Source organism: Pleurodeles waltl, chromosome 10 (genome assembly GCF_031143425.1).
Source record: "Pleurodeles waltl isolate 20211129_DDA chromosome 10, aPleWal1.hap1.20221129, whole genome shotgun sequence".
NCBI classification, from domain to species: domain Eukaryota; kingdom Metazoa; phylum Chordata; class Amphibia; order Caudata; family Salamandridae; genus Pleurodeles; species Pleurodeles waltl.
In genome coordinates, this window is record NC_090449.1 from 327,051,578 (window position 1) to 327,075,929 (window position 24,352).

The 24,352-nt window shown below is 48.3% G+C and overlaps 17 non-coding genes across 17 annotated transcripts; all 17 read right to left on the reverse strand.

Annotated features, from left to right (window-relative positions):
• Positions 1–537: 537 nt before the first annotated feature.
• TRNAV-UAC (transfer RNA valine (anticodon UAC)) lies at positions 538–610 on the reverse strand. The gene has a single exon. It is a non-coding gene; the product is annotated as a tRNA-Val (tRNA).
• A 444-nt stretch (positions 611–1,054) lies between these two features.
• On the reverse strand, positions 1,055–1,126 carry TRNAP-UGG (transfer RNA proline (anticodon UGG)). The gene has a single exon. It is a non-coding gene; the product is annotated as a tRNA-Pro (tRNA).
• Positions 1,127–2,462: 1,336 nt separating this feature from the next.
• On the reverse strand, positions 2,463–2,535 carry TRNAV-AAC (transfer RNA valine (anticodon AAC)). The gene has a single exon. It is a non-coding gene; the product is annotated as a tRNA-Val (tRNA).
• A 1,521-nt stretch (positions 2,536–4,056) lies between these two features.
• TRNAV-UAC (transfer RNA valine (anticodon UAC)) lies at positions 4,057–4,129 on the reverse strand. Its single transcript has one exon. It is a non-coding gene; the product is annotated as a tRNA-Val (tRNA).
• A 444-nt stretch (positions 4,130–4,573) lies between these two features.
• TRNAP-UGG (transfer RNA proline (anticodon UGG)) lies at positions 4,574–4,645 on the reverse strand. Its single transcript has one exon. It is a non-coding gene; the product is annotated as a tRNA-Pro (tRNA).
• Positions 4,646–5,981: 1,336 nt separating this feature from the next.
• On the reverse strand, positions 5,982–6,054 carry TRNAV-AAC (transfer RNA valine (anticodon AAC)). The gene has a single exon. It is a non-coding gene; the product is annotated as a tRNA-Val (tRNA).
• A 1,517-nt stretch (positions 6,055–7,571) lies between these two features.
• Positions 7,572–7,644, reverse strand: TRNAV-UAC (transfer RNA valine (anticodon UAC)). The gene has a single exon. It is a non-coding gene; the product is annotated as a tRNA-Val (tRNA).
• A 1,852-nt stretch (positions 7,645–9,496) lies between these two features.
• Positions 9,497–9,569, reverse strand: TRNAV-AAC (transfer RNA valine (anticodon AAC)). Its single transcript has one exon. It is a non-coding gene; the product is annotated as a tRNA-Val (tRNA).
• Positions 9,570–11,090: 1,521 nt separating this feature from the next.
• On the reverse strand, positions 11,091–11,163 carry TRNAV-UAC (transfer RNA valine (anticodon UAC)). Its single transcript has one exon. It is a non-coding gene; the product is annotated as a tRNA-Val (tRNA).
• A 1,852-nt stretch (positions 11,164–13,015) lies between these two features.
• Positions 13,016–13,088, reverse strand: TRNAV-AAC (transfer RNA valine (anticodon AAC)). The gene has a single exon. It is a non-coding gene; the product is annotated as a tRNA-Val (tRNA).
• A 2,039-nt stretch (positions 13,089–15,127) lies between these two features.
• TRNAP-UGG (transfer RNA proline (anticodon UGG)) lies at positions 15,128–15,199 on the reverse strand. Its single transcript has one exon. It is a non-coding gene; the product is annotated as a tRNA-Pro (tRNA).
• A 1,346-nt stretch (positions 15,200–16,545) lies between these two features.
• On the reverse strand, positions 16,546–16,618 carry TRNAV-AAC (transfer RNA valine (anticodon AAC)). The gene has a single exon. It is a non-coding gene; the product is annotated as a tRNA-Val (tRNA).
• Positions 16,619–18,139: 1,521 nt separating this feature from the next.
• Positions 18,140–18,212, reverse strand: TRNAV-UAC (transfer RNA valine (anticodon UAC)). The gene has a single exon. It is a non-coding gene; the product is annotated as a tRNA-Val (tRNA).
• Positions 18,213–18,656: 444 nt separating this feature from the next.
• Positions 18,657–18,728, reverse strand: TRNAP-UGG (transfer RNA proline (anticodon UGG)). The gene has a single exon. It is a non-coding gene; the product is annotated as a tRNA-Pro (tRNA).
• A 1,336-nt stretch (positions 18,729–20,064) lies between these two features.
• Positions 20,065–20,137, reverse strand: TRNAV-AAC (transfer RNA valine (anticodon AAC)). Its single transcript has one exon. It is a non-coding gene; the product is annotated as a tRNA-Val (tRNA).
• Positions 20,138–21,658: 1,521 nt separating this feature from the next.
• TRNAV-UAC (transfer RNA valine (anticodon UAC)) lies at positions 21,659–21,731 on the reverse strand. Its single transcript has one exon. It is a non-coding gene; the product is annotated as a tRNA-Val (tRNA).
• Positions 21,732–23,583: 1,852 nt separating this feature from the next.
• Positions 23,584–23,656, reverse strand: TRNAV-AAC (transfer RNA valine (anticodon AAC)). The gene has a single exon. It is a non-coding gene; the product is annotated as a tRNA-Val (tRNA).
• Positions 23,657–24,352: the final 696 nt, after the last annotated feature.

A 24,352-nucleotide genomic window follows, 5' to 3' on the forward strand; every position in this document is an offset into this window, starting at 1 on the left:
CAAAAACTCGTAAAACTGGAGCAGCATCAAAATGCTATGGTGTTGCAGTGGCCCACCCAGAGCAACGCCCATTGCACGCCCCTTCCAGGGAAAGGGCTGCGTGTGAAGGGGCCGTATTTACAAGGTGGTGTTAAGCCACAAACCGTGGTTGAACGGCGTCTTGTAAATACGGCACAGTACATAGTGCCACCGGGGCGTCACTAAAGATGATGTGCCGGTGGCGATAGGGCCTTGTAAGTCTGGCCCTTTCTTTGCTCAAGGTGTATGTTCTTGGTGAAGGTAGGAAAGCCATTTTCGCTCTCATACCTTCCTTCCTTGGCTGGCTTGACCACAGTAGGCCCAGGCTTCAATGGAAAGGTCAAAAAGGGAGCAACTGACTGCCGTAAGGTGTATCGTCTTCTCTTGGTGAGTTGAGACCGATGCCCTCGGAGCGTAGTACCTCACGATGGTGAGGGATAGACACAGCCTCTTTAATTTCAATTTACCTGTCAGGTGAGGTGGTAAATGCAAATAATGTGATAAAGCACAGCAACTTGCTGTTTCTGCCTGGCCTCGAACCAGGGACCTTTCGCGTGTAAGGCGAACGTGATAACCACTACACTATAGAAACAGACATGCCTGCTTACTGGCTTCATGTGGCTATGCATTGGACTGGAACCACTGCACTGGAAACAGACACACCTGCTTTCTTTATGTGGCTATGCTTTGGACTGGAATGCAAGGACTAAGGGACAATATTCATGACGCTCAAAGCTGAGCCTTTCTGACAGGATCTCTTCCTTTGGAAGAAAGGAACTGGGATCACTTTCATTCCAAGAGGTGATTTCAAAACCAGCCCTGCAATTACTTTGGAGAAGCACTGTGCATTTCATGTTCCAACGAGAAGTGCTGCTCCAACACAAAAAAGCAGTTAGAAAGAAATCCCGCACTCCTTCATCATGCCGAACTGCCTCGACACCAGTAGAAAGCATGCAATGCATTCCACCATGGCATCTTACAAGAGTGGAAAGCAGAAATACTCCTGTTTAAAAACAGATCGAACCTATGAAGGCACGGGCTCGTCCGGGATTTGAACCCGGGACCTCTCACACCCAAAGCGAGAATCATACCCCTAGACCAACGAGCCTGCTGCTGCAAAAGCCTTTCAAACATCTTCTGAAGTGTCTTTGTGAAAAAGCAGGGCCACTTGGAGACTCTCCTTCTAAGCGTGCCATAGCAATTGATGTTTTGTGCCAAGGGTTTTTTTTTTGCCTCTAGCAAGGCAAGAGGTAGTCAAGAAGCCCTATGCTAGCAAGCTGAACTGTGGCGCTGACGAGAAAAGCAGACTCTTTCTGGTAGTTGTACGCCTCCGCAGGACCTGGGCCCTTGCACCGTAGACTTCCAGACCAGAAGCACTGAAGGGCCTGCCATCTCTTGCGCCTGAGCCAGAGGAGCATGCCTCTTGTATTCAAGCACACTTGCTCGCTCAGGGCTCGATCAGGCGAGATTTATATGAGTGCCTCACAGGCCTGAAACACTCACCTGGGAGACGCTGGGTGGCTGAATTCTCAGAATGGCCTTCGATAGGAAAATCACCTCCTTTCCTCCCGACTCATTTCAGAATTGGGTGAAAATCGCAAGACAGTGTTCAGGGGTGCATGGGTACTGCCTACTCCCAGCTGCCTCTCTGTCTTCTTCATGTTAATTTCAAGTCACAAGGAGGGACCATTGCCATTCTGCTCCGCCCACCTAACCAGGAAACCCAGGTTGAGCTTGTCTGCCTGTTGTTGTTGCAGGGGCAGTGCCTTCTCTGCCCAAAAGTGGCAGGAGAGCCTCACTTCAAACAATGGAATCAACTGCTTAAGTAGAAACCAGCATGGTAGTTACAGTGATAAGGTGCAGCTCTAACAGAAGGCGTGACTGAGATGCCCCTTCCAGAAATACATGGAATGCTGATTGAGGGCCCAGCCGGAGGGTTGGTGGATTTCTTTTCATATGCTACAGCAGCTTGCAAAGATAGTGTTGTGGGGAGCTGGCTGTGCAAGCAGAGGAAGATTTAAGGGCAGAAAATAGACCTATCAGAAGTGCGATATGAACCCACAACTACATGAGCAAACCAGGATGCTTAGCTTAACTGAAGATCAAGCTCTCTTGAGGCTGCCGCCTTAGACCACTCGGCCATCCTGACAGCTGAGTCTGTGTTTAGGTCTGACTCCTCAGTCTGCACTTGTCGATGCTGCCGCTTGCAATGTTCCTATCAAGGTGACAGGTTTAAAGGCCCCACAATATAACATGGCCAAGAAAAAAAAAAGAAAAAAACAGAATAAGAAACCAGGCACATGCACGACTACGCAAAGATGCAGATAACTTTTTACCGGCCTGCAATAGTAATACAAGTTTTACACAGGTCACAAGTTTTTAAAGGCCATCCCTGAGTGAGACTAAGCTTTTAGGGAGCAAACACAAAAGCAGACACTGCCCATTGTTTCTGCCCGGTCTCGAACCGGGGACCTTTCGCGTGTTAGGCGAACGTGATAACCACTACACTACAGAAACAAGCATGAGGGCTTGACTGAAGGAGCAAAATTCCCCTCATATGTTTGCCCGATTGCCTCTATACTTGATCAGCAGTTGCTCGCAAAGCGAGGAGTAAGTGTGAAAATTGCAGCGTTGTCAGCCAGCAAGCGTACACTCAGATGTACTGAAAAGTCACAGCTGCGGGTAGAGACAAATATCTGATGCCTAAATGCCTGAAACCAGAGCCTGTGAAAGCATCACACAGAGCACACTGAAAGCAAGCAGGAAGGAAGCCAAGGCATGGTGATCCTTTTTTTCTCCTGAGGCTAAAAATATTTTGCACAACAATGCTTTGAGTGGAATGAGGAATCTTCAAGCTTTGTGTATTTTGAGTAAAATTTGTGTGTTTTCTGCTAAAAAGGGTGTGTTGGGGATTTGGACCCGGACACCAACGAGCGAGGGCACAGAAGCACCACTGCTCAGACCCTGCTCCTAGGGTTGAGGGCAGAGAGTGGGCGAATACATCGCAAGGCAAGAAAATGCACATGGTTCTCTCTTCTGCAATATGACTAGAGTCATTTCCATGGTCGTCATCGAACATGACATAAAACGCCTCTATCCTTTAGACCTTTTGGCCCATAATTACAAGAGGATGACTGAGTGAGACGCTCTGCCAAATTTGGCAGCCTCGCACTCAGTCATTTTCAAAATGCAGGGAAGCGCCGTATTTAGTAGAATACAGCGCACCCCTGTGCTTCCCTCTGCGCCAGCTCTAAATTAGCTGCCGAGCACCAACGCAGCCATCCTTGCGCCATGGTACAAGGATGGCTGCGTGGAGGGGGAAATTGTTTTTGTTCAGGAAGGCACACCTTCCTGCACAACAGAAATCTTCAGTGGCGATATGTTCGTGCAGCACACATAGAAAGAGCAAAAATGAGGAGAAATGAAAACATTTCTGCTCGTTTCTCCACTATAACGACACCCATTGTATGGCGCTTGGATTTTGGCGCTGCCACAGATTTACAAAAACTCGTAAAACTGGAGCAGCATCAAAATGCTATGGTGTTGCAGTGGCCCACCCAGAGCAACGCCCATTGCACGCCCCTTCCAGGGAAAGGGCTGCGTGTGAAGGGGCCGTATTTACAAGGTGGTGTTAAGCCACAAAACGTGGTTGAACGGCGTCTTGTAAATACGGCACAGTACATAGTGCCACCGGGGCGTCACTAAAGATGATGTGCCGGTGGCGATAGGGCCTTGTAAGTCTGGCCCTTTCTTTGCTCAAGGTGTATGTTCTTGGTGAAGGTAGGAAAGCCATTTTCGCTCTCATACCTTCCTTCCTTGGCTGGCTTGACCACAGTAGGCCCAGGCTTCAATGGAAAGGTCAAAAAGGGAGCAACTGACTGCCGTAAGGTGTATCGTCTTCTCTTGGTGAGTTGAGACCGATGCCCTTGGAGCGTAGTACCTCACGATGGTGAGGGATAGACACAGCCTCTTTAATTTCAATTTACCTGTCAGGTGAGGTGGTAAATGCAAATAATGTGATAAATCACAGCAACTTGCTGTTTCTGCCTGGCCTCGAACCAGGGACCTTTCGCGTGTAAGGCGAACGTGATAACCACTACACTATAGAAACAGACATGCCTGCTTACTTGCTTCATGTGGCTATGCATTGGACTGGAACCACTGCACTGGAAACAGACACACCTGCTTTCTTTATGTGGCTATGCTTTGGACTGGAATGCAAGGACTAAGGGACAATATTCATGACGCTCAAAGCTGAGCCTTTCTGACAGGATCTCTTCCTTTGGAAGAAAGGAACTGGGATCACTTTCATTCCAAGAGGTGATTTCAAAACCAGCCCTGCAATTACTTTGGAGAAGCACTGTGCATTTCATGTTCCAACGAGAAGTGCTGCTCCAACACAAAAAAGCAGTTAGAAAGAAATCCCGCACTCCTTCATCATGCCGAACTGCCTCGACACCAGTAGAAAGCATGCAATGCATTCCACCATGGTATCTTACAAGAGTGGAAAGCAGAAATACTCCTGTTTAAAAACAGATCGAACCTATGAAGGCACGGGCTCGTCCGGGATTTGAACCCGGGACCTCTCACACCCAAAGCGAGAATCATACCCCTAGACCAACGAGCCTGCTGCTGCAAAAGCCTTTCAAACATCTTCTGAAGTGTCTTTGTGAAAAAGCAGGGCCACTTGGAGACTCTCCTTCTAAGCGTGCCATAGCAATTGATGTTTTGTGCCAAGGGTTTTTTTTTTGCCTCTAGCAAGGCAAGAGGTAGTCAAGAAGCCCTATGCTAGCAAGCTGAACTGTGGCGCTGATGAGAAAAGCAGACCCTTTCTGGTAGTTGTACGCCTCCGCAGGACCTGGGCCCTTGCACCGTAGACTTCCAGACCAGAAGCACTGAAGGGCCTGCCATCTCTTGCGCCTGAGCCAGAGGAGCACGCCTCTTGTATTCAAGCACACTTGCTCGCTCAGTGCACGATCAGGCGAGATTTATATGAGTGCCTCACAGGCCTGAAACACTCACCTGGGAGACGCGGGGTGGCTGAATTCCCAGAATGGCCTTCGATAGGAAAATCACCTCCTTTCCTCCCGACTCATTTCAGAATTGGGTGAAAATCGCAAGACAGTGTTCAGGGGTGCATGGGTACTGCCTACTCCCAGCTGCCTCTCTGTCTTCTTCATGTTAATTTCAAGTCACAAGGAGGGACCATTGCCATTCTGCTCCGCCCACCTAACCAGGAAACCCAGGTTGAGCTTGTCTGCCTGTTGTTGTTGCAGGGGCAGTGCCTTCTCTGCCCAAAAGTGGCAGGAGAGCCTCACTTCAAACAATGGAATCAACTGCTTAAGTAGAAACCAGCATGGTAGTTACAGTGATAAGGTGCAGCTCTAACAGAAGGCGTGACTGAGATGCCCCTTCCAGAAATACATGGAATGCTGATTGAGGGCCCAGCCGGAGGGTTGGTGGATTTCTTTTCATATGCTACAGCAGCTTGCAAAGATAGTGTTGTGGGGAGCTGGCTGTGCAAGCAGAGGAAGATTTAAGGGCAGAAAATAGACCTATCAGAAGTGCGATATGAACCCACAACTACATGAGCAAACCAGGATGCTTAGCTTAACTGAAGATCAAGCTCTCTTGAGGCTGCCGCCTTAGACCACTCGGCCATCCTGACAGCTGAGTCTGTGTTTAGGTCTGACTCCTCAGTCTGCACTTGTCGATGCTGCCGCTTGCAATGTTCCTATCAAGGTGACAGGTTTAAAGGCCCCACAATATAACATGGCCAAGAAAAAAAAAAGTAAAAAACAGAATAAGAAACCAGGCACATGCACGACTACGCAAAGATGCAGATAACTTTTTACCGGCCTGCAATAGTAATACAAGTTTTACACAGGTCACAAGTTTTTAAAGGCCATCCCTGAGTGAGACTAAGCTTTTAGGGAGCAAACACAAAAGCAGACACTGCCCATTGTTTCTGCCCGGTCTCGAACCGGGGACCTTTCGCGTGTTAGGCGAACGTGAAAACCACTACACTACAGAAACAAGCATGAGGGCTTGACTGAAGGAGCAAAATTCCCCTCATATGTTTGCCCGATTGCCTCTATACTTGATCAGCAGTTGCTCGCAAAGCGAGGAGTAAGTGTGAAAATTGCAGCGTTGTCAGCCAGCAAGCGTACACTCAGATGTACTGAAAAGTCACAGCTGCGGGTAGAGACAAATATCTGATGCCTAAATGCCTGAAACCAGAGCCTGTGAAAGCATCACACAGAGCACACTGAAAGCAAGCAGGAAGGAAGCCAAGGCATGGTGATCCTTTTTTTCTCCTGAGGCTAAAAATATTTTGCACAACAATGCTTTGAGTGGAATGAGGAATCTTCAAGCTTTGTGTATTTTGAGTAAAATTTGTGTGTTTTCTGCTAAAAAGGGTGTGTTGGGGATTTGGACCCGGACACCAACGAGCGAGGGCACAGAAGCACCACTGCTCAGACCCTGCTCCTAGGGTTGAGGGCAGAGAGTGGGCGAATACATCGCAAGGCAAGAAAATGCACATGGTTCTCTCTTCTGCAATATGACTAGAGTCATTTCCATGGTCATCATCGAACATGACATAAAACGCCTCTATCCTTTAGACCTTTTGGCCCATAATTACAAGAGGATGACTGAGTGAGACGCTCTGCCAAATTTGGCAGCCTCGCACTCAGTCATTTTCAAAATGCAGGGAAGCGCCGTATTTAGTAGAATACAGCGCACCCCTGTGCTTCCCTCTGCGCCAGCTCTAAATTAGCTGCTGAGCGCCAACGCAGCCATCCTTGCGCCATGGTACAAGGATGGCTGCGTTGAGGGGGAAATTGTTTTTGTTCAGGAAGGCACACCTTCCTGCACAACAGAAATCTTCAGTGGCGATATGTTCGTGCAGCACACATAGAAAGAGCAAAAATGAGGAGAAATGAAAACATTTCTGCTCGTTTCTCCACTATAACGACACCCATTGTATGGCGCTTGGATTTTGGCGCTGCCACAGATTTACAAAAACTCGTAAAACTGGAGCAGCATCAAAATGCTATGGTGTTGCAGTGGCCCACCCAGAGCAACGCCCATTGCACGCCCCTTCCAGGGAAAGGGCTGCGTGTGAAGGGGCCGTATTTACAAGGTGGTGTTAAGCCACAAAACGTGGTTGAACGGCGTCTTGTAAATACGGCACAGTACATAGTGCCACCGGGGCGTCACTAAAGATGATGTGCCGGTGGCGATAGGGCCTTGTAAGTCTGGCCCTTTCTTTGCTCAAGGTGTATGTTCTTGGTGAAGGTAGGAAAGCCATTTTCGCTCTCATACCTTCCTTCGCTGGCTTGACCACAGTAGGCCCAGGCTTCAATGGAAAGGTCAAAAAGGGAGCAACTGACTGCCGTAAGGTGTATCGTCTTCTCTTGGTGAGTTGAGACCGATGCCCTTGGAGCGTAGTACCTCACGATGGTGAGGGATAGACACAGCCTCTTTAATTTTAATTTACCTGTCAGGTGAGGTGGTAAATGCAAATAATGTGATAAAGCACAGCAACTTGCTGTTTCTGCCTGGCCTCGAACCAGGGACCTTTCGCGTGTAAGGCGAACGTGATAACCACTACACTACAGAAACAGACATGCCTGCTTACTTGCTTCATGTGGCTATGCATTGGACTGGAACCACTGCACTGGAAACAGACACACCTGCTTTCTTTATGTGGCTATGCTTTGGACTGGAATGCAAGGACTAAGGGACAATATTCATGACGCTCAAAGCTGAGCCTTTCTGACAGGATCTCTTCCTTTGGAAGAAAGGAACTGGGATCACTTTCATTCCAAGAGGTGATTTCAAAACCAGCCCTGCAATTACTTTGGAGAAGCACTGTGCATTTCATGTTCCAACGAGAAGTGCTGCTCCAACACAAAAAAGCAGTTAGAAAGAAATCCCGCACTCCTTCATCATGCCGAACTGCCTCGACACCAGTAGAAAGCATGCAATGCATTCCACCATGGCATCTTACAAGAGTGGAAAGCAGAAATACTCCTGTTTAAAAACAGATCGAACCTATGAAGGCACGGGCTCTTCCGGGATTTGAACCCGGGACCTCTCACACCCAAAGCGAGAATCATAACCCTAGACCAACGAGCCTGCTGCTGCAAAAGCCTTTCAAACATCTTCTGAAGTGTCTTTGTGAAAAAGCAGGGCCACTTGGAGACTCTCCTTCTAAGCGTGCCATAGCAATTGATGTTTTGTGCCAAGGGTTTTTTTTTTGCCTCTAGCAAGGCAAGAGGTAATCAAGAAGCCCTATGCTAGCAAGCTGAACTGTGGCGCTGATGAGAAAAGCAGACCCTTTCTGGTAGTTGTACGCCTCCGCAGGACCTGGGCCCTTGCACCGTAGACTTCCAGACCAGAAGCACTGAAGGGCCTGCCATCTCTTGCGCCTGAGCCAGAGGAGCATGCCTCTTGTATTCAAGCACACTTGCTCGCTCAGGGCTCGATCAGGCGAGATTTATATGAGTGCCTCACAGGCCTGAAACACTCACCTGGGAGACGCTGGGTGGCTGAATTCTCAGAATGGCCTTCGATAGGAAAATCACCTCCTTTCCTCCCGACTCATTTCAGAATTGGGTGAAAATCGCAAGACAGTGTTCAGGGGTGCATGGGTACTGCCTACTCCCAGCTGCCTCTCTGTCTTCTTCATGTTAATTTCAAGTCACAAGGAGGGACCATTGCCATTCTGCTCCGCCCACCTAACCAGGAAACCCAGGTTGAGCTTGTCTGCCTGTTGTTGTTGCAGGGGCAGTGCCTTCTCTGCCCAAAAGTGGCAGGAGAGCCTCACTTCAAACGATGGAATCAACTGCTTAAGTAGAAACCAGCATGGTAGTTACAGTGATAAGGTGCAGCTCTAACAGAAGGCGTGACTGAGATGCCCCTTCCAGAAATACATGGAATGCTGATTGAGGGCCCAGCCGGAGGGTTGGTGGATTTCTTTTAATATGCTACAGCAGCTTGCAAAGATAGTGTTGTGGGGAGCTGGCTGTGCAAGCAGAGGAAGATTTAAGGGCAGAAAATAGACCTATCAGAAGTGCGATATGAACCCACAACTACATGAGCAAACCAGGATGCTTAGCTTAACTGAAGATCAAGCTCTCTTGAGGCTGCCGCCTTAGACCACTCGACCATCCTGACAGCTGAGTCTGTGTTTAGGTCTGACTCCTCAGTCTGCACTTGTCGATGCTGCCGCTTGCAATGTTCCTATCAAGGTGACAGGTTTAAAGGCCCCACAATATAACATGGCCAAGAAAAAAAAAAGTAAAAAACAGAATAAGAAACCAGGCACATGCACGACTACGCAAAGATGCAGATAACTTTTTACCGGCCTGCAATAGTAATACAAGTTTTACACAGGTCACAAGTTTTTAAAGGCCATCCCTGAGTGAGACTAAGCTTTTAGGGAGCAAACACAAAAGCAGACACTGCCCATTGTTTCTGCCCGGTCTCGAACCGGGGACCTTTCGCGTGTTAGGCGAACGTGATAACCACTACACTACAGAAACAAGCATGAGGGCTTGACTGAAGGAGCAAAATTCCCCTCATATGTTTGCCCGATTGCCTCTATACTTGATCAGCAGTTGCTCGCAAAGCGAGGAGTAAGTGTGAAAATTGCAGCGTTGTCAGCCAGCAAGCGTACACTCAGATGTACTGAAAAGTCACAGCTGCGGGTAGAGACAAATATCTGATGCCTAAATGCCTGAAACCAGAGCCTGTGAAAGCATCACACAGAGCACACTGAAAGCAAGCAGGAAGGAAGCCAAGGCATGGTGATCCTTTTTTTCTCCTGAGGCTAAAAATATTTTGCACAACAATGCTTTGAGTGGAATGAGGAATCTTCAAGCTTTGTGTATTTTGAGTAAAATTTGTGTGTTTTCTGCTAAAAAGGGTGTGTTGGGGATTTGGACCCGGACACCAACGAGCGAGGGCACAGAAGCACCACTGCTCAGACCCTGCTCCTAGGGTTGAGGGCAGAGAGTGGGCGAATACATCGCAAGGCAAGAAAATGCACATGGTTCTCTCTTCTGCAATATGACTAGAGTCATTTCCATGGTCGTCATCGAACATGACATAAAACGCCTCTATCCTTTAGACCTTTTGGCCCATAATTACAAGAGGATGACTGAGTGAGACGCTCTGCCAAATTTGGCAGCCTCGCACTCAGTCATTTTCAAAATGCAGGGAAGCGCCGTATTTAGTAGAATACAGCGCACCCCTGTGCTTCCCTCTGCGCCAGCTCTAAATTAGCTGCCGAGCACCAACGCAGCCATCCTTGCGCCATGGTACAAGGATGGCTGCGTGGAGGGGGAAATTGTTTTTGTTCAGGAAGGCACACCTTCCTGCACAACAGAAATCTTCAGTGGCGATATGTTCGTGCAGCACACATAGAAAGAGCAAAAATGAGGAGAAATGAAAACATTTCTGCTTGTTTCTCCACTATAACGACACCCATTGTATGGCGCTTGGTTTTTGGCGCTGCCACAGATTTACAAAAACTCGTAAAACTGGAGCAGCATCAAAATGCTATGGTGTTGCAGTGGCCCACCCAGAGCAACGCCCATTGCACGCCCCTTCCAGGGAAAGGGCTGCGTGTGACGGGGCCGTATTTACAAGGTGGTGTTAAGCCACAAAACGTGGTTGAACGGCGTCTTGTAAATACGGCACAGTACATAGTGCCACCGGGGCGTCACTAAAGATGATGTGCCGGTGGCGATAGGGCCTTGTAAGTCTGGCCCTTTCTTTGCTCAAGGTGTATGTTCTTGGTGAAGGTAGGAAAGCCATTTTCGCTCTCATACCTTCCTTCCTTGGCTGGCTTGACCACAGTAGGCCCAGGCTTCAATGGAAAGGTCAAAAAGGGAGCAACTGACTGCCGTAAGGTGTATCGTCTTCTCTTGGTGAGTTGAGACCGATGCCCTTGGAGCGTAGTACCTCACGATGGTGAGGGATAGACACAGCCTCTTTAATTTCAATTTACCTGTCAGGTGAGGTGGTAAATGCAAATAATGTGATAAAGCACAGCAACTTGCTGTTTCTGCCTGGCCTCGAACCAGGGACCTTTCACGTGTAAGGCGAACGTGATAACCACTACACTACAGAAACAGACATGCCTGCTTACTTGCTTCATGTGGCTATGCATTGGACTGGAACCACTGCACTGGAAACAGACACACCTGCTTTCTTTATGTGGCTATGCTTTGGACTGGAATGCAAGGACTAAGGGACAATATTCATGACGCTCAAAGCTGAGCCTTTCTGACAGGATCTCTTCCTTTGGAAGAAAGGAACTGGGATCACTTTCATTCCAAGAGGTGATTTCAAAACCAGCCCTGCAATTACTTTGGAGAAGCACTGTGCATTTCATGTTCCAACGAGAAGTGCTGCTCCAACACAAAAAAGCAGTTAGAAAGAAATCCCGCACTCCTTCATCATGCCGAACTGCCTCGACACCAGTAGAAAGCATGCAATGCATTCCACCATGGCATCTTACAAGAGTGGAAAGCAGAAATACTCCTGTTTAAAAACAGATCGAACCTATGAAGGCACGGGCTCGTCAGGGATTTGAACCCGGGACCTCTCACACCCAAAGCGAGAATCATACCCCTAGACCAACGAGCCTGCTGCTGCAAAAGCCTTTCAAACATCTTCTGAAGTGTCTTTGTGAAAAAGCAGGGCCACTTGGAGACTCTCCTTCTAAGCGTGCCATAGCAATTGATGTTTTGTGCCAAGGGTTTTTTTTTTGCCTCTAGCAAGGCAAGAGGTAGTCAAGAAGCCCTATGCTAGCAAGCTGAACTGTGGCGCTGATGAGAAAAGCAGACCCTTTCTGGTAGTTGTACGCCTCCGCAGGACCTGGGCCCTTGCACCGTAGACTTCCAGACCAGAAGCACTGAAGGGCCTGCCATCTCTTGCGCCTGAGCCAGAGGAGCATGCCTCTTGTATTCAAGCACACTTGCTCGCTCAGTGCTCGATCAGGCGAGATTTATATGAGTGCCTCACAGGCCTGAAACACTCACCTGGGAGACGCGGGGTGGCTGAATTCCCAGAATGGCCTTCGATAGGAAAATCACCTCCTTTCCTCCCGACTCATTTCAGAATTGGGTGAAAATCGCAAGACAGTGTTCAGGGGTGCATGGGTACTGCCTACTCCCAGCTGCCTCTCTGTCTTCTTCATGTTAATTTCAAGTCACAAGGAGGGACCATTGCCATTCTGCTCCGCCCACCTAACCAGGAAACCCAGGTTGAGCTTGTCTGCCTGTTGTTGTTGCAGGGGCAGTGCCTTCTCTGCCCAAAAGTGGCAGGAGAGCCTCACTTCAAACGATGGAATCAACTGCTTAAGTAGAAACCAGCATGGTAGTTACAGTGATAAGGTGCAGCTCTAACAGAAGGCGTGACTGAGATGCCCCTTCCAGAAATACATGGAATGCTGATTGAGGGCCCAGCCGGAGGGTTGGTGGATTTCTTTTCATATGCTACAGCAGCTTGCAAAGATAGTGTTGTGGGGAGCTGGCTGTGCAAGCAGAGGAAGATTTAAGGGCAGAAAATAGACCTATCAGAAGTGCGATTTGAACCCACAACTACATGAGCAAACCAGGATGCTTAGCTTAACTGAAGATCAAGCTCTCTTGAGACTGCCGCCTTAGACCACTCGGCCATCCTGACAGCTGAGTCTGTGTTTAGGTCTGACTCCTCAGTCTGCACTTGTCGATGCTGCCGCTTGCAATGTTCCTATCAAGGTGACAGGTTTAAAGGCCCCACAATATAACATGGCCAAGAAAAAAAAAAGTAAAAAACAGAATAAGAAACCAGGCACATGCACGACTACGCAAAGATGCAGATAACTTTTTACCGGCCTGCAATAGTAATACAAGTTTTACACAGGTCACAAGTTTTTAAAGGCCATCCCTGAGTGAGACTAAGCTTTTAGGGAGCAAACACAAAAGCAGACACTGCCCATTGTTTCTGCCCGGTCTCGAACCGGGGACCTTTCGCGTGTTAGGCGAACGTGATAACCACTACACTACAGAAACAAGCATGAGGGCTTGACTGAAGGAGCAAAATTCCCCTCATATGTTTGCCCGATTGCCTCTATACTTGATCAGCAGTTGCTCGCAAAGCGAGGAGTAAGTGTGAAAATTGCAGCGTTGTCAGCCAGCAAGCGTACACTCAGATGTACTGAAAAGTCACAGCTGCGGGTAGAGACAAATATCTGATGCCTAAATGCCTGAAACCAGAGCCTGTGAAAGCATCACACAGAGCACACTGAAAGCAAGCAGGAAGGAAGCCAAGGCATGGTGATCCTTTTTTTCTCCTGAGGCTAAAAATATTTTGCACAACAATGCTTTGAGTGGAATGAGGAATCTTCAAGCTTTGTGTATTTTGAGTAAAATTTGTGTGTTTTCTGCTAAAAAGGGTGTGTTGGGGATTTGGACCCGGACACCAACGAGCGAGGGCACAGAAGCACCACTGCTCAGACCCTGCTCCTAGGGTTGAGGGCAGAGAGTGGGCGAATACATCGCAAGGCAAGAAAATGCGCATGGTTCTCTCTTCTGCAATATGACTAGAGTCATTTCCATGGTCGTCATCGAACATGACATAAAACGCCTCTATCCTTTAGACCTTTTGGCCCATAATTACAAGAGGATGACTGAGTGAGACGCTCTGCCAAATTTGGCAGCCTCGCACTCAGTCATTTTCAAAATGCAGGGAAGCGCCGTATTTAGTAGAATACAGCGCAACCCTGTGCTTCCCTCTGCGCCAGCTCTAAATTAGCTGCCGAGCACCAACGCAGCCATCCTTGCGCCATGGTACAAGGATGGCTGCGTGGAGGGGGAAATTGTTTTTGTTCAGGAAGGCACACCTTCCTGCACAACAGAAATCTTCAGTGGCGATATGTTCGTGCAGCACACATAGAAAGAGCAAAAATGAGGAGAAATTAAAACATTTCTGCTCGTTTCTCCACTATAACGACACCCATTGTATGGCGCTTGGTTTTTGGCGCTGCCACAGATTTACAAAAACTCGTAAAACTGGAGCAGCATCAAAATGCTATGGTGTTGCAGTGGCCCACCCAGAGCAACGCCCATTGCACGCCCCTTCCAGGGAAAGGGCTGCGTGTGAAGGGGCCGTATTTACAAGGTGGTGTTAAGCCACAAAACGTGGTTGAACGGCGTCTTGTAAATACGGCACAGTACATAGTGCCACCGGGGCGTCACTAAAGATGATGTGCCGGTGGCGATAGGGCCTTGTAAGTCTGGCCCTTTCTTTGCTCAAGGTGTATGTTCTTGGTGAAGGTAGGAAAGCCATTTTCGCTCTCATACCTTCCTTCCTTGGCTGGCTTGACCACAGTAGGCCCAGGCTTCAATGGAAAGGTCAAAAAGGGAGCAACTGACTGCCGTAAGGTGTATCGTCTATTCTTGGTGAGTTGAGACCGATGCCCTTGGAGCGTAGTACCTCACGATGGTGAGGGATAGACACAGCCTCTTTAATTTCAATTTACCTGTCAGGTGAGGTGGTAAATGCAAATAATGTGATAAAGCACAGCAACTTGCTGTTTCTGCCTGGCCACGAAACCAGGGACCTTTCGCGTGTAAGGCGAACGTGATAACCACTACACTACAGAAACAGACATGCCTGCTTACTTGCTTCATGTGGCTATGCATTGGACTGGAACCACTGCACTGGAAACAGACACACCTGCTTTCTTTATGTGGCTATGCTTTGGACTGGAATGCAAGGACTAAGGGACAATATTCATGACGCTCAAAGCTGAGCCTTTCTGACAGGATCTCTTCCTTTGGAAGAAAGGAACTGGGATCACTTTCATTCCAAGAGGTGATTTCAAAACCAGCCCTGCAATTACTTTGGAGAAGCACTGTGCATTTCATGTTCCAACGAGAAGTGCTGCTCCAACACAAAAAAGCAGTTAGAAAGAAATCCCGCACTCCTTCATCATGCCGAACTGCCTCGACACCAGTAGAAAGCATGCAATGCATTCCACCATGGCATCTTACAAGAGTGGAAAGCAGAAATACTCCTGTTTAAAAACAGATCGAACCTATGAAGGCACGGGCTCGTCCGGGATTTGAACCCGGGACCTCTCACACCCAAAGCGAGAATCATACCCCTAGACCAACGAGCCTGCTGCTGCAAAAGCCTTTCAAACATCTTCTGAAGTGTCTTTGTGAAAAAGCAGGGCCACTTGGAGACTCTCCTTCTAAGCGTGCCATAGCAATTGATGTTTTGTGCCAAGGGTTTTTTTTTTGCCTCTAGCAAGGCAAGAGGTAGTCAAGAAGCCCTATGCTAGCAAGCTGAACTGTGGCGCTGATGAGAAAAGCAGACCCTTTCTGGTAGTTGTACGCCTCCGCAGGACCTGGGCCCTTGCACCGTAGACTTCCAGACCAGAAGCACTGAAGGGCCTGCCATCTCTTGCGCCTGAGCCAGAGGAGCATGCCTCTTGTATTCAAGCACACTTGCTCGCTCAGTGCTCGATTAGGCTCGATCAGGCGAGATTTATATGAGTGCCTCACAGGCCTGAAACACTCACCTGGGAGACGCGGGGTGGCTGAATTCCCAGAATGGCCTTCGATAGGAAAATCACCTCCTTTCCTCCCGACTCATTTCAGAATTGGGTGAAAATCGCAAGACAGTGTTCAGGGGTGCATGGGTACTGCCTACTCCCAGCTGCCTCTCTGTCTTCTTCATGTTAATTTCAAGTCACAAGGAGGGACCATTGCCATTCTGCTCCGCCCACCTAACCAGGAAACCCAGGTTGAGCTTGTCTGCCTGTTGTTGTTGCAGGGGCAGTGCCTTCTTTGCCCAAAAGTGGCAGGAGAGCCTCACTTCAAACGATGGAATCAACTGCTTAAGTAGAAACCAGCATGGTAGTTACAGTGATAAGGTGCAGCTCTAACAGAAGGCGTGACTGAGATGCCCCTTCCAGAAATACATGGAATGCTGATTGAGGGCCCAGCCGGAGGGTTGGTGGATTTCTTTTCATATGCTACAGCAGCTTGCAAAGATAGTGTTGTGGGGAGCTGGCTGTGCAAGCAGAGGAAGATTTAAGGGCAGAAAATAGACCTATCAGAAGTGCGATTTGAACCCACAACTACATGAGCAAACCAGGATGCTTAGCTTAACTGAAGATCAAGCTCTCTTGAGGCTGCCGCCTTAGACCACTCGGCCATCCTGACAGCTGAGTCTGTGTTTAGGTCTGACTCCTCAGTCTGCACTTGTCGATGCTGCCGCTTGCAATGTTCCTATCAAGGTGACAGGTTTAAAGGCCCCACAATATAACATGGCCAAGAAAAAAAAAAGTAAAAAACAGAATAAGAAACCAGGCACATGCACGACTACGCAAAGATGCAGATAACTTTTTACCGGCCTGCAATAGTAATACAAGTTTTACACAGGTCACAAGTTTTTAAAGGCCATCCCTGAGTGAGACTAAGCTTTTAGGGAGCAAACACAAAAGCAGACACTGCCCATTGTTTCTGCCCGGTCTCGAACCGGGGACTTTTCGCGTGTTAGGCGAACGTGATAACCACTACACTACAGAAACAAGCATGAGGGCTTGACTGAAGGAGCAAAATTCCCCTCATATGTTTGCCCGATTGCCTCTATACTTGATCAGCAGTTGCTCGCAAAGCGAGGAGTAAGTGTGAAAATTGCAGCGTTGTCAGCCAGCAAGCGTACACTCAGATGTACTGAAAAGTCACAGCTGCGGGTAGAGACAAATATCTGATGCCTAAATGCCTGAAACCAGAGCCTGTGAAAGCATCACACAGAGCACACTGAAAGCAAGCAGGAAGGAAGCCAAGGCATGGTGATCCTTTTTTTCTCCTGAGGCTAAAAATATTTTGCACAACAATGCTTTGAGTGGAATGAGGAATCTTCAAGCTTTGTGTATTTTGAGTAAAATTTGTGTGTTTTCTGCTAAAAAGGGTGTGTTGGGGATTTGGACCCGGACACCAACGAGCGAGGGCACAGAAGCACCACTGCTCAGACCCTGCTCCTAGGGTTGAGGGCAGAGAGTGGGCGAATACATCGCAAGGCAAGAAAATGCACATGGTTCTCTCTTCTGCAATATGACTAGAGTCATTTCCATGGTCGTCATCGAACATGACATAAAACGCCTCTATCCTTTAGACCTTTTGGCCCATAATTACAAGAGGATGACTGAGTGAGACGCTCTGCCAAATTTGGCAGCCTCGCACTCAGTCATTTTCAAAATGCAGGGAAGCGCCGTATTTAGTAGAATACAGCGCACCCCTGTGCTTCCCTCTGCGCCAGCTCTAAATTAGCTGCCGAGCACCAACGCAGCCATCCTTGCGCCATGGTACAAGGATGGCTGCGTGGAGGGGGAAATTGTTTTTGTTCAGGAAGGCACACCTTCCTGCACAACAGAAATCTTCAGTGGCGATATGTTCGTGCAGCACACATAGAAAGAGCAAAAATGAGGAGAAATGAAAACAGTTCTGCTCGTTTCTCCACTATAACGACACCCATTGTATTGCGCTTGGATTTTGGCGCTGCCACAGATTTACAAAAACTCGTAAAACTGGAGCAGCATCAAAATGCTATGGTGTTGCAGTGGCCCACCCAGAGCAACGCCCATTGCACGCCCCTTCCAGGGAAAGGGCTGCGTGTGAAGGGGCCGTATTTACAAGGTGGTGTTAAGCCACAAAACGTGGTTGAACGGCGTCTTGTAAATACGGCACAGTACATAGTGCCACCGGGGCGTCACTAAAGATGATGTGCCGGTGGCGATAGGGCCTTGTAAGTCTGGCCCTTTCTTTGCTCAAGGTGTATGTTCTTGGTGAAGGTAGGAAAGCCATTTTCGCTCTCATACCTTCCTTCCTTGGCTGGCTTGACCACAGTAGGCCCAGGCTTCAATGGAAAGGTCAAAAAGGGAGCAACTGACTGCCGTAAGGTGTATCGTCTTCTCTTGGTGAGTTGAGACCGATGCCCTTGGAGCGTAGTACCTCACGATGGTGAGGGATAGACACAGCCTCTTTAATTTCAATTTACCTGTCAGGTGAGGTGGTAAATGCAAATAATGTGATAAAGCACAGCAACTTGCTGTTTCTGCCCGGTCTCGAACCAGGGACCTTTCGCGTGTAAGGCGAACGTGATAACCACTACACTATAGAAACAGACATGCCTGCTTACTTGCTTCATGTGGCTATGCATTGGACTGGAACCACTGCACTGGAAACAGACACACCTGCTTTCTTTATGTGGCTATGCTTTGGACTGGAATGCAAGGACTAAGGGACAATATTCATGACGCTCAAAGCTGAGCCTTTCTGACAGGATCTCTTCCTTTGGAAGAAAGGAACTGGGATCACTTTCATTCCAAGAGGTGATTTCAAAACCAGCCCTGCAATTACTTTGGAGAAGCACTGTGCATTTCATGTTCCAACGAGAAGTGCTGCTCCAACACAAAAAAGCAGTTAGAAAGAAATCCCGCACTCCTTCATCATGCCGAACTGCCTCGACACCAGTAGAAAGCATGCAATGCATTCCACCATGGCATCTTACAAGAGTGGAAAGCAGAAATACTCCTGTTTAAAAACAGATCGAACCTATGAAGGCACGGGCTCGTCCGGGATTTGAACCCGGGACCTCTCACACCCAAAGCGAGAATCATACCCCTAGACCAACGAGCCTGCTGCTGCAAAAGCCTTTCAAACATCTTCTGAAGTGTCTTTGTGAAAAAGCAGGGCCACTTGGAGACTCTCCTTCTAAGCGTGCCATAGCAATTGATGTTTTGTGCCAAGGTTTTTTTTTTTGCCTCTAGCAAGGTAAGAGGTAGTCAAGAAGCCCTATGCTAGCAAGCTGAACTGTGGCGCTGATGAGAAAAGCAGACCCTTTCTGGTAGTTGTACGCCTCCGCAGGACCTGGGCCCTTGCACCGTAGACTTCCAGACCAGAAGCACTGAAGGGCCTGCCATCTCTTGCGCCTGAGCCAGAGGAGCACGCCTCTTGTATTCAAGCACACTTGCTCACTCAGTGCTTGATCAGGCGAGATTTATATGAGTGCCTCACAGGCCTGAAACACTCACCTGGGAGACGCGGGGTGGCTGAATTCCCAGAATGGCCTTCGATAGGAAAATCACCTCCTTTCCTCCCGACTCATTTCAGAATTGGGTGAAAATCGCAAGACAGTGTTCAGGGGTGCATGGGTACTGCCTACTCCCAGCTGCCTCTCTGTCTTCTTCATGTTAATTTCAAGTCACAAGGAGGGACCATTGCCATTCTGCTCCGCCCACCTAACCAGGAAACCCAGGTTGAGCTTGTCTGCCTGTTGTTGTTGCAGGGGCAGTGCCTTCTCTGCCCAAAAGTGGCAGGAGAGCCTCACTTCAAACGATGGAATCAACTGCTTAAGTAGAAACCAGCATGGTAGTTACAGTGATAAGGTGCAGCTCTAACAGAAGGCGTGACTGAGATGCCCCTTCCAGAAATACATGGAATGCTGATTGAGGGCCCAGCCGGAGGGTTGGTGGATTTCTTTTAATATGCTACAGCAGCTTGCAAAGATAGTGTTGTGGGGAGCTGGCTGTGCAAGCAGAGGAAGATTTAAGGGCAGAAAATAGACCTATCAGAAGTGCGATATGAACCCACAACTACATGAGCAAACCAGGATGCTTAGCTTAACTGAAGATCAAGCTCTCTTGAGGCTGCCGCCTTAGACCACTCGACCATCCTGACAGCTGAGTCTGTGTTTAGGTCTGACTCCTCAGTCTGCACTTGTCGATGCTGCCGCTTGCAATGTTCCTATCAAGGTGACAGGTTTAAAGGCCCCACAATATAACATGGCCAAGAAAAAAAAAAGTAAAAAACAGAATAAGAAACCAGGCACATGCACGACTACGCAAAGATGCAGATAACTTTTTACCGGCCTGCAATAGTAATACAAGTTTTACACAGGTCACAAGTTTTTAAAGGCCATCCCTGAGTGAGACTAAGCTTTTAGGGAGCAAACACAAAAGCAGACACTGCCCATTGTTTCTGCCCGGTCTCGAACCGGGGACCTTTCGCGTGTTAGGCGAACGTGATAACCACTACACTACAGAAACAAGCATGAGGGCTTGACTGAAGGAGCAAAATTCCCCTCATATGTTTGCCCGATTGCCTCTATACTTGATCAGCAGTTGCTCGCAAAGCGAGGAGTAAGTGTGAAAATTGCAGCGTTGTCAGCCAGCAAGCGTACACTCAGATGTACTGAAAAGTCACAGCTGCGGGTAGAGACAAATATCTGATGCCTAAATGCCTGAAACCAGAGCCTGTGAAAGCATCACACAGAGCACACTGAAAGCAAGCAGGAAGGAAGCCAAGGCATGGTGATCCTTTTTTTCTCCTGAGGCTAAAAATATTTTGCACAACAATGCTTTGAGTGGAATGAGGAATCTTCAAGCTTTGTGTATTTTGAGTAAAATTTGTGTGTTTTCTGCTAAAAAGGGTGTGTTGGGGATTTGGACCCGGACACCAACGAGCGAGGGCACAGAAGCACCACTGCTCAGACCCTGCTCCTAGGGTTGAGGGCAGAGAGTGGGCGAATACATCGCAAGGCAAGAAAATGCACATGGTTCTCTCTTCTGCAATATGACTAGAGTCATTTCCATGGTCGTCATCGAACATGACATAAAACGCCTCTATCCTTTAGACCTTTTGGCCCATAATTACAAGAGGATGACTGAGTGAGACGCTCTGCCAAATTTGGCAGCCTCGCACTCAGTCATTTTCAAAATGCAGGGAAGCGCCGTATTTAGTAGAATACAGCGCACCCCTGTGCTTCCCTCTGCGCCAGCTCTAAATTAGCTGCCGAGCACCAACGCAGCCATCCTTGCGCCATGGTACAAGGATGGCTGCGTGGAGGGGGAAATTGTTTTTGTTCAGGAAGGCACACCTTCCTGCACAACAGAAATCTTCAGTGGCGATATGTTCGTGCAGCACACATAGAAAGAGCAAAAATGAGGAGAAATGAAAACATTTCTGCTCGTTTCTCCACTATAACGACACCCATTGTATGGCGCTTGGTTTTTGGCGCTGCCACAGATTTACAAAAACTCGTAAAACTGGAGCAGCATCAAAATGCTATGGTGTTGCAGTGGCCCACCCAGAGCAACGCCCATTGCACGCCCCTTCCAGGGAAAGGGCTGCGTGTGACGGGGCCGTATTTACAAGGTGGTGTTAAGCCACAAAACGTGGTTGAACGGCGTCTTGTAAATACGGCACAGTACATAGTGCCACCGGGGCGTCACTAAAGATGATGTGCCGGTGGCGATAGGGCCTTGTAAGTCTGGCCCTTTCTTTGCTCAAGGTGTATGTTCTTGGTGAAGGTAGGAAAGCCATTTTCGCTCTCATACCTTCCTTCCTTGGCTGGCTTGACCACAGTAGGCCCAGGCTTCAATGGAAAGGTCAAAAAGGGAGCAACTGACTGCCGTAAGGTGTATCGTCTTCTCTTGGTGAGTTGAGACCGATGCCCTTGGAGCGTAGTACCTCACGATGGTGAGGGATAGACACAGCCTCTTTAATTTCAATTTACCTGTCAGGTGAGGTGGTAAATGCAAATAATGTGATAAAGCACAGCAACTTGCTGTTTCTGCCTGGCCTCGAACCAGGGACCTTTCGCGTGTAAGGCGAACGTGATAACCACTACACTACAGAAACAGACATGCCTGCTTACTTGCTTCATGTGGCTATGCATTGGACTGGAACCACTGCACTGGAAACAGACACACCTGCTTTCTTTATGTGGCTATGCTTTGGACTGGAATGCAAGGACTAAGGGACAATATTCATGACGCTCAAAGCTGAGCCTTTCTGACAGGATCTCTTCCTTTGGAAGAAAGGAACTGGGATCACTTTCATTCCAAGAGGTGATTTCAAAACCAGCCCTGCAATTACTTTGGAGAAGCACTGTGCATTTCATGTTCCAACGAGAAGTGCTGCTCCAACACAAAAAAGCAGTTAGAAAGAAATCCCGCACTCCTTCATCATGCCGAACTGCCTCGACACCAGTAGAAAGCATGCAATGCATTCCACCATGGCATCTTACAAGAGTGGAAAGCAGAAATACTCCTGTTTAAAAACAGATCGAACCTATGAAGGCACGGGCTCGTCAGGGATTTGAACCCGGGACCTCTCACACCCAAAGCGAGAATCATACCCCTAGACCAACGAGCCTGCTGCTGCAAAAGCCTTTCAAACATCTTCTGAAGTGTCTTTGTGAAAAAGCAGGGCCACTTGGAGACTCTCCTTCTAAGCGTGCCATAGCAATTGATGTTTTGTGCCAAGGGTTTTTTTTTTGCCTCTAGCAAGGCAAGAGGTAGTCAAGAAGCCCTATGCTAGCAAGCTGAACTTTGGCGCTGATGAGAAAAGCAGACCCTTTCTGGTAGTTGTACGCCTCCGCAGGACCTGGGCCCTTGCACCGTAGACTTCCAGACCAGAAGCACTGAAGGGCCTGCCATCTCTTGCGCCTGAGCCAGAGGAGCATGCCTCTTGTATTCAAGCACACTTGCTCGCTCAGTGCTCGATCAGGCGAGATTTATATGAGTGCCTCACAGGCCTGAAACACTCACCTGGGAGACGCGGGGTGGCTGAATTCCCAGAATGGCCTTCGATAGGAAAATCACCTCCTTTCCTCCCGACTCATTTCAGAATTGGGTGAAAATCGCAAGACAGTGTTCAGGGGTGCATGGGTACTGCCTACTCCCAGCTGCCTCTCTGTCTTCTTCATGTTAATTTCAAGTCACAAGGAGGGACCATTGCCATTCTGCTCCGCCCACCTAACCAGGAAACCCAGGTTGAGCTTGTCTGCCTGTTGTTGTTGCAGGGGCAGTGCCTTCTTTGCCCAAAAGTGGCAGGAGAGCCTCACTTCAAACGATGGAATCAACTGCTTAAGTAGAAACCAGCATGGTAGTTACAGTGATAAGGTGCAGCTCTAACAGAAGGCGTGACTGAGATGCCCCTTCCAGAAATACATGGAATGCTGATTGAGGGCCCAGCCGGAGGGTTGGTGGATTTCTTTTCATATGCTACAGCAGCTTGCAAAGATAGTGTTGTGGGGAGCTGGCTGTGCAAGCAGAGGAAGATTTAAGGGCAGAAAATAGACCTATCAGAAGTGCGATTTGAACCCACAACTACATGAGCAAACCAGGATGCTTAGCTTAACTGAAGATCAAGCTCTCTTGAGGCTGCCGCCTTAGACCACTCGGCCATCCTGACAGCTGAGTCTGTGTTTAGGTCTGACTCCTCAGTCTGCACTTGTCGATGCTGCCGCTTGCAATGTTCCTATCAAGGTGACAGGTTTAAAGGCCCCACAATATAACATGGCCAAGAAAAAAAAAAGTAAAAAACAGAATAAGAAACCAGGCACATGCACGACTACGCAAAGATGCAGATAACTTTTTACCGGCCTGCAATAGTAATACAAGTTTTACACAGGTCACAAGTTTTTAAAGGCCATCCCTGAGTGAGACTAAGCTTTTAGGGAGCAAACACAAAAGCAGACACTGCCCATTGTTTCTGCCCGGTCTCGAACCGGGGACTTTTCGCGTGTTAGGCGAACGTGATAACCACTACACTACAGAAACAAGCATGAGGGCTTGACTGAAGGAGCAAAATTCCCCTCATATGTTTGCCCGATTGCCTCTATACTTGATCAGCAGTTGCTCGCAAAGCGAGGAGTAAGTGTGAAAATTGCAGCGTTGTCAGCCAGCAAGCGTACACTCAGATGTACTGAAAAGTCACAGCTGCGGGTAGAGACAAATATCTGATGCCTAAATGCCTGAAACCAGAGCCTGTGAAAGCATCACACAGAGCACACTGAAAGCAAGCAGGAAGGAAGCCAAGGCATGGTGATCCTTTTTTTCTCCTGAGGCTAAAAATATTTTGCACAACAATGCTTTGAGTGGAATGAGGAATCTTCAAGCTTTGTGTATTTTGAGTAAAATTTGTGTGTTTTCTGCTAAAAAGGGTGTGTTGGGGATTTGGACCCGGACACCAACGAGCGAGGGCACAGAAGCACCACTGCTCAGACCCTGCTCCTAGGGTTGAGGGCAGAGAGTGGGCGAATACATCGCAAGGCAAGAAAATGCACATGGTTCTCTCTTCTGCAATATGACTAGAGTCATTTCCATGGTCGTCATCGAACATGACATAAAACGCCTCTATCCTTTAGACCTTTTGGCCCATAATTACAAGAGGATGACTGAGTGAGACGCTCTGCCAAATTTGGCAGCCTCGCACTCAGTCATTTTCAAAATGCAGGGAAGCGCCGTATTTAGTAG